This window comes from Schistocerca piceifrons, chromosome 4 (genome assembly GCF_021461385.2).
Source record: "Schistocerca piceifrons isolate TAMUIC-IGC-003096 chromosome 4, iqSchPice1.1, whole genome shotgun sequence".
Lineage (NCBI taxonomy): Eukaryota > Metazoa > Arthropoda > Insecta > Orthoptera > Acrididae > Schistocerca > Schistocerca piceifrons.
In genome coordinates this window covers 95,473,888-95,487,060 of record NC_060141.1, presented here as the reverse complement: position 1 = coordinate 95,487,060, position 13,173 = coordinate 95,473,888, and the positions used below count along the sequence as shown (strand labels likewise).

Genomic DNA, 13,173 nt, shown 5'->3' with positions numbered 1-13,173 from the left:
GATAACCTTCAATCGAAGATTGCTCGCTGCAACTTCGTAGTCCTGAGTTTCATTATGTGGTATGGTTGATGTTACAGATATAATAAGTACATTAAATATCAGACATGCTCCATTTAATGACTTATAAACACCTTTTTGACTTAATTTTAACGAAACAAAACCAGTTCTGACGTATTTGCGTACTGTTGTGATGTCGTGTATTCTCGTGAACTGAACTTGCATTGGTTTCACGGGCGCAGCCGCCACACTGTTTAAGTATGTTCTTAACAACCAAGACCAGGGCGCATATTACTGACAGCAATGTTCTATCTTAATTATAATTACAAAAAAGTGATTACAGAGTTACCGTAACGCACCACTAAGTACTTAATGTAATTTAAACGCATATTTTTAGTGATAATTAACTATTAAACGTAATTTAACCTTCAGTTTTGCAATGTATGTGTTTTTAACAATCAGAAATTCTCAGATTTTAATTAAATGAAAAATTATTTGATCCAAAATGTTACTAATATTTGTTTTAGAATTTTTAATTGTATAAATCCAGGTCGTGTATTTAACTGTATTTGCATTTACGAAAATACATGGAATATAACAGTGTTTTATATGCCAAACAAACAATCTGTTACCTGATTAAGTAATAGTTAGGTTGATTAAAATTGTGAATAGCCTAATAAATAACGCTAGTGAAAAATGGAAGTTTTAGTAATAAACATCTGTTTACGTAGTAAAAGGTGGATCAGCGTGAAATTACAATGGAATGAACACCCTTAGCTGCTTACAGGCGTTGATATACGTCTACGGGGACAGATGGAAATGTGTGCCCCGACCGGAACTCGAACCCGGGATCTCCTGCTTACATGGCAGACGCTTTATCCATCAGAGCCCGCGAGGACACGGAGGATGGCGCGACTGCAGGGATTTATGTCTGGCACGCCTCCCGCGAAACCCACATTCTCAACGTATTGTCCCGCACTACATTCGTAGTGCCCCCGCCAATTATACTCATTACTCGCGGCGCGTTGCCGATTCCCGTAAGAGTTCGGGCAATCTGATTGCATGAGTATAATGGGCGGGGGCACTACGACTGTAGTGCGGAACAATACGTTGAGAATGTGGGTTTCGCGGGAGGCGTGCCAGAGATAAATCCCTGCAGTCACACTATCCTCTATGTCCTCGGTGGCTCAGATGGACAGAACGTCTGCCCTGTAAGCAGGAGGTCCCGGGTTCGAGTCCCGGTCGGGACACACATTTTCATCTGTCCTCGTTGACGTATATCAACGCCTGTAAGCAGCTAAGGGCGTTCATTTCACTGTAATTTCATTGTAACGAGCTGCTTGGTCACCGATGGTATCTGTTCTTTCGGACATGCCCGAAAGAACAGATACCATCTTACTATATATATGTGGATCAGCGTGATTAGCAAAGTGTCTCCAATAGTTCGTCTCGAATTACCACAGTACAACTGTTACGAGGTACTACAGTAGGTAGGTGCGTCTAATTCTTGCGTACTGCAATAATTAAGATTAATCTGTGATACATGAAAATGTTTCGTTTTTATCCCATAAGTAATCTTGTCTCTTATAAAGCTAATTCAAACCCAGTTTCATTGCCTTATTCAACATAACAAACCACGAACAAGTGCCATAACCCGAAACATGAAGCGATCGAATGTTGGTCTGTTGCCTCAGATGTGATGAAGCAGCTAGTGTCTCTTGTCTCTCATATACAGGAACGGCTAGGTTTTGGCGAATGCGCGGAGCGTGGGGTGACTACTTCGCGAGGGATGAGGTGGTGCCTGCGCAGACGTAGGATGTTGTGCCGACGTTGTTTTGTTTGAGAGGGCTTCACCAGATGTGCTGCGCCGCCCATCGGGTTACAAATGCGTCCGGCAGGTCGAGACAATGGCGAGACGTTACGAGGCGGTGCAGCTGGACCCAGCGTCGCAGTTTCTGGGAACTCCGGGAAACGGGAAGAGGGAGGAGATCCGGTGCTCCGTCAGCGCCCCTCTGACTCGGGAGGAACTTCCGGGAGGCGCTTCCCTAACGTTTGTGAACCATTTCCTGTTTGCCACGTTCTGGTCATCTAGTAACGAGAAGTAAAATTGAAACTTAAATTCATCATGAGACTCCTGTAGTTAGTCTCGCGTTAAAACAAAACAAAACAAAAAAACCAGATGATCGACACTTCCTCTGAAGTCGCATTGTGAATGATGTTTCTCATCCAAATGAAAATAGAGGGAAGACGGAAACAACCTGGTGACAAAGTCAGAGCAGAGTAGGCGACTTCGCAGAAAGAATTTCAGAATAAAAAAATGTCGTTATTGAAAGTTTTTTGGAACTATCAACAAAGAGCGACAGCCAATCAGCTAGCGAAGGTTTCTCCTGTAAGCGAAATTTCTAGAACAGCGTGTCTCTCCGCTTAAGCTGTATATGATACAATGAATGTCCATTCATACACTCTGCAGATTACTAAAAATTGAAACTTGTGGCCATTAGTTTCCATTATTAATAATGTACGTTAGAGTGTCAAATTTCGACTGTCTTTATGCTTATTGTTTCAGTAGTATAATGTCATTACGGTTCTTCTAGTGTAGTTAATAGTCAAGCTTTACCCAGAAAATATCGCAGAAAATTCGCTTCTGTCATGTGTGGCCATGAAGAAGAATTCAGAAGATTACTAGCTTTGACGAGCTCAAACCATTACGCAGTACGTTGTCTTCGATGGTGAGTGTTCATCGGAAGTGAGGGTATCATCTGGAGTGCCCCAGGGGAGTGTGGTAGGTCCGCTGCTGTTTTCTATCTACATAAATGATCTTTTGGATAGGGAGGATAGCAATGTGCGGCTGTTTGCTGATGATGCCGTGGTGTACGGGAAGGTGTCGTCGTTGAGTGACTGTAGGAGGATACAAGATGACTTGGACAGGATTTGTGACTGGTGTAAAGAGTAGCAGCTAACTCTAAATATAGATAAATGTAAATTAATGCAGATGAATAGGAAAAAGAATCGTGTAATGTTTCAATACTCCATTAGTAGTGTAGCGCTTGACACAGTCACGTCGATTAAATATTTGGGCGTAACATTGCAGAGCGATATGAAGTGGGACAAGCATGTAATGGCAGTTGTGGGGAAGGCGGATAGTCGTCTTCTGTTCATTGGTAGAATTTTGGGAAGATGTGGTTCATCTGTAAAGGAGATCGCTTATAAAACACTAATACGACCTATTCTTGAGTACTGCTCGAGCGTTTGGGATCCCTATCAGCTCGGATTGAGGGAGGACATAGAAGCAATTCAGAGGCGGGCTGCTATATTTGTTACTGGTAGGTTTGATCATCACACGAGTGTTACGGAAATGCTTCAGGAACTCGGGTGGGAGTCTGGAGGAAAGGAGGCGTTCTTTTCGTGAATCGTTACTGAGGAAATTTAGAGAACCAGCATTTGAAGCTGACTGCAGTACAATTTTACTGCCGCCAACTTATATTTCGCGGAAAGACCACAAAGATAATATAAGAAAGATCTCGTACAGAGGCATATAGGCAGTCATTTTTCCCTCGTTCTGTTTGGGAGTGGAACAGGGAGAGAAGATGCTAGTTGTGGTACGAGGTACCCTTCGCCACGCACCGTGTGGTGGATTGCGGAGTATGGATGTAGATGTAAACCTAATTTAGTTACTAAGTGAGCTCTTTAACGTACCAGATAGTAGCTGGTGCAATTCAGTTTGAGTGCACGAATCCCCGCACGTTGAGTGCTGAGTGGCTGTCTTTTGTGTCGGTACATTTCCAACCTATGGCTATTTCTACAGTTCTGTTAGTTCCACGTCCCATACCCTGCTCTGACCTTATTGTAAGCTTACTTCCTCGTCCCTGTATAGATATTAAAGTATCTACTTGGGACCCAAAACAGAAATAATTTCCTGTCGGCAACCAAATAAGAACATCGCTTAATCTCGAACATTTCATCTAACTTTTTGCTCTTACACTTTACATTATCCAAAAATGAGAGATAAGTAAATTAACTTAGTGCGGGAGAGAAGACCGAATGAAGAATCTCGCTAGAGGAAAGGCGCTGCATCTAAGCGGATATTCGTAAGATTCTGTATAAAATATGAGGAACAAATCTAGCAACTGTCTACGATGCTCTTTTCGGAACGCTGAATGGTCCTACGTGATTGAAAAGAAAGGAGGTACAGATTGTTCCAGTATTTAAGACGTGTTGCGGAAGAAATGCGTAACCGTAGTGGCCAGACTTATCGATATCAGCTTATTTTAGATTCATTGAATCTCTTCTATGCTAGCTCTTGTTAACTTGTTCGGGCCCTAAAATCCTCTGTGGTGGTCGACACGGATCACGCAGATTCTGATCGCGTAAAAGTGCATTTATTTTACTCGTGAACAACATCTGAATTGCTGTAGACTGCGAATTTTGATTTCTTGGAAGCTTTGGATACGCTAGCGTATAGAGGAGTCTATCTTGCCTCGTTTTGCCTTTTGTTACTGATCGCTTGATTCCGTTATACACGTTTTGAAACTCGATGAATATCAGAGTAAGCTTGTGGTAACTAGATCATTGCTACACTGACATTCTAAGTTCTTTGGTGCGAGGGCGCTTGCGCGCTAAAGTTACATTTGCAGTTGCTTCAGCCGTAACATCTAACGCAAAGAGTGGCGTGTCACCATTCATTTTTCAGCAGTTTTCGAGCCCGCATTGGCATTAGGCCAGCGCCGTACAGTGCTGTGAACTGGCAAGTTTCGCAAAGAAAATTATTCAGTTTATTGTTAGTAACAGTTGAATTTTCTAAAATATGTTAAGTCGAGCAACCGGGTATTATGTGTGTGTTTTCTTGGGAATTACGAGGCCCATACAGTGTGATAGAAGGAGAATTCCACGTGCACCGACTCGTCTTGACTCTCCTGTTCAAGTTGCTTGATCAATTTGGACCCTCTGTAGGCACTTCACGCCGCCTCTGTAAAGGACAAATCAGTTTTTCTGCTACTCACTTCTTTAGACAGAGCAAATCATCACCTAGACAATTTCTGTGGCAAGCTCAGTTCCTTATTAATAAGACAAATAAATTTCCTAAAACAGCAATCACTTTGGATATTATTAACACCTTTTTCTTAGGTCGCTTTCTTGTCTGTCTGTCTGATCAGTTCAAATTTTGCAATTTTAGTTAAACTAACTCCCAAATCAGCTAGACCCTTGTATTTTTAAACGTAGCTCAGAAACGGATCACAATACAATATTAACTCGCTTTCTTGTGCGTTCATTAAGAATTACAGCAGGACGAAAATTTGTAACAGTCTCGGTTTTGAGTCACTGCTAAATTAGCCTTGTGGTGCACATGTCTGTTGCAATGACAGTTATTAATGTGGCTAATTTTGTGTTTTCAGCGTTTCCTGAGGCTGCAAGTGCGTTTTCAGCCTCAGGACTTACCGAAAAGACCAGAGAAGCTACTGTTAAGAGCAGCGTTGATGATGTAAGCGGATGAGAGAAAGTAACGACAGAATTATCATATACAAAAGAATCTATTCATTGTTTTCAGATAAAACTGCTTAGTCCTTTAAAACTTACGTTCTTGAAACACCGTCTTCTAATTACTTAGTAGTTCCTATTTGGAGTATTACATATTTATCTTTAATGAAGAAACGAATCTGAAAATATAGTCAAATAGCTCGTAAAATCTTACAGGTGCCACAATTTTTTTTTCTTTTCTGTTACTGCTACGTGTCAGCATATGTATTGATAACAGGTGTGCAATTACAATTTGTGCGCGAGCTGGCAACTGCGTTTATCATGTCTGCCAGCACGCAGTGATTTCATGGCTATCGCTCGTGAAACCAAAGTTCTGGCATTACCGCCACTTATTCCGTAATCAGAAGTGCAAGATATGTTTGAGACACCTCCATTAATTCGTCAGGAGAGCCGCGAGACGTGAATTAGTTCTGGGCTCTGCATGCAAGGGATTAGAAAGTCCAGATTGTATGTGACATATCTCTCTGTCGCGATGGCTACTGGAGAACACGCTCTTGCAGGGAACACAGCGAGGCTTCTTGGAAGCAAGCCAGCAGATCATGCAGCAACGACGTGCAAACTATTACTGCACATGTTTTCCCCTCGCTGGCTATACACTATCCAGACAGTGTCAAGAATTATGAACTAATTCTTCCAGGTCCAGACGCGAATCGAGGATCCCCCTCTCATCACCCAACTGAAATTAGCGGTCGGTCCCACTTCTAAAGTAACACAGTTGGCTAGGATTTCAAAAATAAACGTAATAACAATGTACAGAGCGTAACGGGTATAACTGCAGATAGTTTTTTATTTGGTGACTTAATACGTACACACACATCAGTGTGTCGGTTGTTTTTTCTGCGTGTCTACCAGTCTTTCCATAAACAAATCACAAATTTTCCGAACTCACGTTTTCTGCACAGTCGAACTGCACCACTAAGTGAAATTTTGCGTCCATGCTTCCTCCATTCTCTGGTTACAAGCTACGAGTCACGAGGTAATGCACTGCATAGCACAGCTGGGAGTATTATTTCAGTGGAAAGCATTCACGTCTGTACTGAGCCATTGCGAGTGATACGATGTAATATATTCTTTACTATGAGATATGCAGTCTCTATTCACGGGATACGTAATTCGGTTTCTCTACATAGCACATCCGAATCATGGGCTAAATCTCTTCTTCATTCACATAACGATTCTTGACATTTTCTTAAGAGTTTTGAATAATATGCGGATAAATTCTTTGTTATGCGGTGGTATAGGATCCCACGTGGTTAAGATGAAGTAACTGTATTCTCCACGTACTACGATCTATATATTGAGTAGAAATAATCAGTAATTATAACACAACCCCTCCGAATTTATTTGCGTATCTTGCCACTATTAAATTGGTGGTTGAAATTCAACGGTTCTATTTAATATGTCATGTACTCATGGACTTTACAAATAAAATTGTAGTAGGGATTCAACCTTTTATTCAGCAACGAGATTATTAGTATCATCTTCATACGAATCTTCCATGTATCTGATTGTAAGTTTATATCGAGGTCTTTGTGGCTACTAACGTAATCTAAGGACTTACTTCATGTTTAATCTGTCATTCAGTTTCTTTAGTCCTTGTGTAGAAAAGTGTTGAGGCCACAGTTGTGATCAATGTATGCTCAATGCACGCGCTTCGTCTTAACATGGGACATTTACACATTTCATAAGTCAGGTGTTGAACTTCTTGGTAGGAAATTCCATCATTAATGTATGTTTAAATATACTTCTAAGGTCACAGATCAACCGTTGACCAAAGTAAGTGACCCCTGTACTTACTTAGTCTCAAAATAAAGTCAGTAACGTAAAACAGTACTTTAATGCGCAATGAGTGCAGAGTGTAAGAGCTCATTTTATTCAGGGCAATTTTTTGTACACATCCTTACGTGTACTCAGAATTTCAATAACAGGTTGGGGACTTACAGACAGGCAGTAAATAGCACTGGTGTTTCCGTCCTTGAGGTGTATACTGAAAAAACGTTGGAGATGTTAGAGAGTTTTGGGAGAAAAATAAACTGTGAATGGTAACCCGTATCTGAAACACATCCATTGAGGAAACAGGTCACTACATTCATAGGAAACAATGCTTTCCTATGCAGCAGCTAGCTCCATCTTCTCCACTGGCGATCGTAGCAATGAGTCGCGATCACTGAATGATAAACAACATTGCGAGACCTTCCACCTGCGGTCCGCCAGCGTACAAATTCAACTTTGCTGCCAAGGGGTAATCTAGCAGCAGGCGCCAGCACCTACAACTTTGATGCGCTGTAGCAGGGTGGGACGGCGTTTCTGGGCACGGGTTCCTGTCCTCGATTTGCTCCTCAAAACACCCTCTACAACCCTTCCAATTTTATCACAACATTTCTTGGACACCCTCTATATTACCTAGTCGTATGCGAGAAACTTCCTTGGACATTGAATCTATCTCACATGTACTCATCACCGCGAACCGGTTCGCCAAAAATACTTTGTGGAAGAAAAAAAAAATTCCTCCTGCACGGAAACTGTAAATGCATGAAAGTAAAATGTGTTGGCTTTCTCAAATCCAATGAAGTGAAACCAGTGCTATTTTATCCTGCTTTCCCTAAGAGCCCTGCTTGTTATTAAAATTTTGAATGTATCTAAGAATACCTACAGAAAATGTCTCTGATTAAAATGTGTTCTTACAGTTTGTAAATACTGACTCATGAAAGTTTTATTTTACTCATCATTAGTGCCAAAAGGCAGGTGTTCACGTGGTAGTTCTGCAGGCTGGCTGGTCTTCTGCCATCCTCTTCAGGTCCGCATAATTTCCTTTTCCCTTTATGTCGTCTGTCATCTTGTATCTTCGTCTTCCTCTGTCTTCTCCCACAAACCAACCCCTCCAAAGCATCTGCTAGCAAGCACTCCCTTCTCAGTGAATGTCCCATCCAGTACTTTTTCCTTTCTCTTATAATTTTCAGCATCCATATTCTCTCACCAACCCTTTCCAGTACTCTCTCATTACTCACTCTTTCCATCCAGCTCATTCTCTCCATTCTCCTCCGTATCCACATCTCAAATGCTTCCAACCTTTTCCCATCATCTCGTCTCAGCGTCCATCTTTCTGCCCAGTGTAGTGCCACACTTCAGACAAAACATTTGCCAAGCCTTTTCCTTAGACCGTTACCTAATTTGCCACATAACAATCTCCTCTTTCTGTTGAATGCCTCTTTCGCTGTGGCAATTCGAGTTTTCACCTCCCGGTGACTCTATCTGACCGTGACTTTTTTTTTTTTTTTAGGAATAAGTTAATGCAGGTATCACTTACTTTCCGCAGTGGTTAATCTGTGGGTTAGAGGTACATAAATACACATTAATGATGGAATTTTCGCAACAAGTTCATTACTATATATGTAAACACCCGATCTTATAGATGAAGCATGAGCAATGAGCGTACGAGGGTCACAGCTGTGACCTAAGCACTTTTCCACACAGAGACTAAAAACCTTGAATAATAGAATAAACTCTGAGTGGACCTTTAGGTGCCGTTTACTGCCACGAAGACAACGATGTAAACTTGCCCTCAAAAACCTGGAAGATTCATACGAAAATGATACTAGCAATCTTGTTGTTGAATAAATTGTTGAACGCCTACTACAATTTGATTTATAAAGTCCATGAGCACATGGCATACAAATAGAATACTCAAATTTCAACTATCTATTCGATAGTGGTCAGATATGCTAATAAATTCGAAGAGATCGCTCTAAAATTACTCATTATTTAACTCAAAATACATATCATAGTACATGAAGAACACCGTTACTTCTTAACTACTTGAATTCTATACCACTGCATAACCAAGATTTTACTAACAAATTATTCAAAAGTCTTAATAAAGTATTAAGAATCGTTAAGTGAATGAGGAAGAGAGTTCGCCTATGATTCGGATGTGCTACATAGAGAAGACGAATTCTAACGAGGTCAATCGACACTGGATATCTTATGGTACATAGGAAGTTGCATCCTATCAGTCGTAACAACTAAGTACAGACGTGAAATCGTTGCACTGAAATAACACACCGAGTTGTGCTGCGTAATGACTTGTAGCTCATAACCAGGGAATGAAGGAAGCAAATCTCATTTCAGGAATGCACATGAAGCAAATCTCATTGCAAGAATGCACATACAAAATCAAGCGGCCACTAGAAACCAGTCTCTCAGGCTACATGCAGCGGATTAGTCACACATTAGGAACGAAGTAAGACTTTTTGTTTCCATGCGAACGACAAACATACTACACTGGCCCAAGGTGTGCTAATCCTCTATTGGCCGTGAGACTGTCCGTCACAGAACGTAACTACCCATCTCCACTGTGTGTCTTCATGGTAAATATAGACTCTTGGGTACAGAATACTTTACTAAAAATGTTATAACAAGCTGAAAAGTGAAATATTACGTGGAAATCAACTTTCATGTCGATATTTAATATTTACATTTACTGAAGCCAAATGTTAACTCCAAAAAATTAGAATTACTGGAGAGTAATATAATCAATAAATAGGGTAATAAAACAAATGTAACTGAATCCTTGAGGTAATTTAACTCTTGGGTTTGTGACGCTGACATTTAATTGGAAGTAATTAAAGTAAATAATTATTAAAATTTTGCACTGTTATAAGATAATCAGTCATCGAAGTAAATACCAGTGCTGTTTATCGTGTGTGGTAGAGGCAGCGTACTGTACGACTACCATTTTTCAACCTCTCTCTTCTGTTCGCAGATGGTGCGCGGAGTTAATAACTGTCTTTAGGGTTCTGTATAAGAACAAATTTCTCGAATTATAGTGTCCACCGAGATACCTGTGGGAGAAATTAAAATGTTTCTTGGTTCTTGAAACTTCATACGGTAGCTTCCGCGGGATTGTTGGCATCTACCTACAAGCGTATGCCATTTCAGGTTTTTCAGTATTTCCAGGACGCTCTCACGTGAATCAAACAAACCTTTGAACCCGTTTTGCTGCCGTTCTTTGGATTGTCAAACACTCTTGCCTGGACTGAAGGTTTTTGTACTGGGGACTACAGAATATGTTTTATTGAATGAAAAGTTATCAATACGAATACCAGCCAGCTGTGACAGAGGCGATAAGTGATAGAAAAAATGGTTCAAATGGCTCTGAGCACTATGGGACTTAACTTCTGAGGTCATCAGTCCCCCTAGAACTTAGAACTACTTATACCTACCTAACCTAGGGAGCTGCCTCAGACCCATTCAAGAAGCCTGCCGAACCGAGGTAGCAACGAAAATGTTGCAGCTATGTCGCGCCAGTTCAGCTTATTTCTTTAGCCGCCTGATCGCAGGGAACAATTGCTGAATGTGAACCAGTCACCATGAACTCGAGACAGCGGTGAAAAGTGGTTCATCACTGTCAAATCAGGAGCAGACCCAAGAAGCATCGAGCAAGATTACAATGAATGGCTTTCTGGACTGCCACAGTTTGGCGCTAACATATTATACTCCTACAGAGTAAATCGTCGCAAGAGCATGTCACCGCACTGTCCTGAGATGTTTCTGCTCCATGGGAACGTCCCTAGGCAGGGCACAGTTACGCATGCTCCTTCTTTGGGCTATAAAATTTTATCAAAAACCCTCAATCCTCATTTCTTGACGTAGCGCTTAGAAACTGCTTCCTTTGTCATCGGAAGAACAAAAACCTTGTGTGGCTTGCATGTCTGGGTGATATCAGAAGTAAGGCGTTTCCTGTACATCGAAACAGCACACTTCTGGATCCAGGTTCTCCATTGTTGGGAAAAAATTTGTCACGCTCAAGAGTGAACATGCAAATAAAGGCTAGGTTTCATGCTCGCAGGTTTATTTTCCTAGATGAATAGTTTCTGGCGGTCTCTCGCAGACCTGTACCACAGACCGCATGAGTTGTTAGAGTACAGACACCGATGTACTGTTGTTTTTACCCTAACGCAAGACATAACCATTCCAGGCGGCGACTGAGGATGTCCGCTGGGACACTCCGCTACGCCTTGACCGACGATTCAGAGGTCGCAAGTGACTTCGTCCTCGGCTGTTGCTAGGGTTCAGCGCAGTCCCACAATGTCGCAGCAGGGGGCTGACGCGCGGAAAAAGGCTCGGGCGCCCATTCGCAGTTCCGCAGGTCGACGGCCGCGGCTTCGAGGCCCATCAGCATGCCGACGCCGCCCGGCAGGTGCGAATGCTGCGCTCAAGGACGTGGCTGGCAGCGAAAATAGCGCCGTGGTCTGCTTCCCAGATGGCGTATATTGCCGCGGAACTCACGACTCTGCGCGAGGTGTGCGGGGAGAGAAAGCCGCGCGTTCTCGTGCTGCACACGATCCCGCTTTAGTTTCATTTCGTCCATCAGAGTCGCCTCCAGGAGGGAGCAGACTGCGTTGGGAGAGCTCCCAGCGGGAATCAGAGTGAAAATGCGAGAACAATTCTTCACTCCTGTATTGGCTTGCAAAATTACCGTAGTAGTAGTAGTAGTAGAGGGGTTTGTGGGCGCACGACAGCAAGGTCTTCAGCGCCCGTTCAGTATCATAGTGAGACGGGTGTCAAGAAAAAAACCTCAGAACATGGACGTAAAACGGAACATAAAACACAGGGAACAATCATTGAAAAAATGTGCTCACCCACACCGAAGCGTGGGATGAAGCAGGGCGTCAGCAGTAAAACATGGACAACACAGGAAGAAAATGGTAGAGGGAGCTAAAACAATGTAGCAGATGGAAGTGGCTGGCTGACCGCAAGGAAAAAAGGGAGGAGTCAGCCACTCTGCAACACACTAAAACCTCCAGCCTAAAAGTTTAGGCCAGAGTCCAGACACATCACAAAACTTAAAAACCCTAGACACACACGTCTCATCATTAGCTAAAACACAGGGCAGATCACCATCAACTTGTGCTTCTGCCCTTGCATCACGGTATAAAATGCAGTCTGTTAAAATGTGCCGGACAGAGATGTGCACACCACAAGCATCACAAAACGGAGGATCCTCCCGCCGTAATAAATAGCTATGCGTCAGAGGACAGTGCCCGATCCGAAGAGGTGTGAGGGCCACCTCTTCCCGCAGGAGGAACGCCACGGCCGAGTGGTTGACTTTACCGACCGCAGTTTATTGGCCGTCACCGCCAGCCATTCGTCCTCCCACAACTCTATGCACTTCCTGTGGAGTGCAGCGATGACTGACTGCAAGGGGATAGGACACTGGACCACATCCTGCTCTCTGCAGGCCTCCTTGGCAGCCCGATCAGCCTGTTCATTGCCCCACATGCCGACATGACCAGGCACCCAGCAGAAGGATACCTCTTTACCCCGCTGTTGGAGCAAGTACAGTTGGTCATGTATCAGCTGGACCATCTCCTCAGTCGGGTATAGGTTCTGCAGTGATTGTAAGGCACTAAGAGAATCGGAGCAGAGAAGAAATCGATCGCCCCGAACACGATGCATCTGCTCCAGTGCCTTCAGGATCGCGTGGAGCTCCGCTGCGGCAAAATTACCAACGTAGCCGTATCCCCGACTGTTGTTATCTATTTATCGTCGTTTACAAACGCGTCGTTGGCTGCCGACGTAGAACCAACTGCAACATTTCTCAATTACGACAGCAACTTACGTATTACAAATGCCAATGTA

The 13,173-nt window shown here is 42.8% G+C and overlaps 1 non-coding gene across 1 annotated transcript; it reads left to right on the top strand.

Annotated features, from left to right (window-relative positions):
• Window positions 1–1,172: 1,172 nt before the first annotated feature.
• Window positions 1,173–1,247, top strand: Trnat-ugu. The gene has a single exon. It is a non-coding gene; the product is annotated as a tRNA-Thr (tRNA).
• The last annotated feature ends 11,926 nt before the right edge of the window (window positions 1,248–13,173 follow it).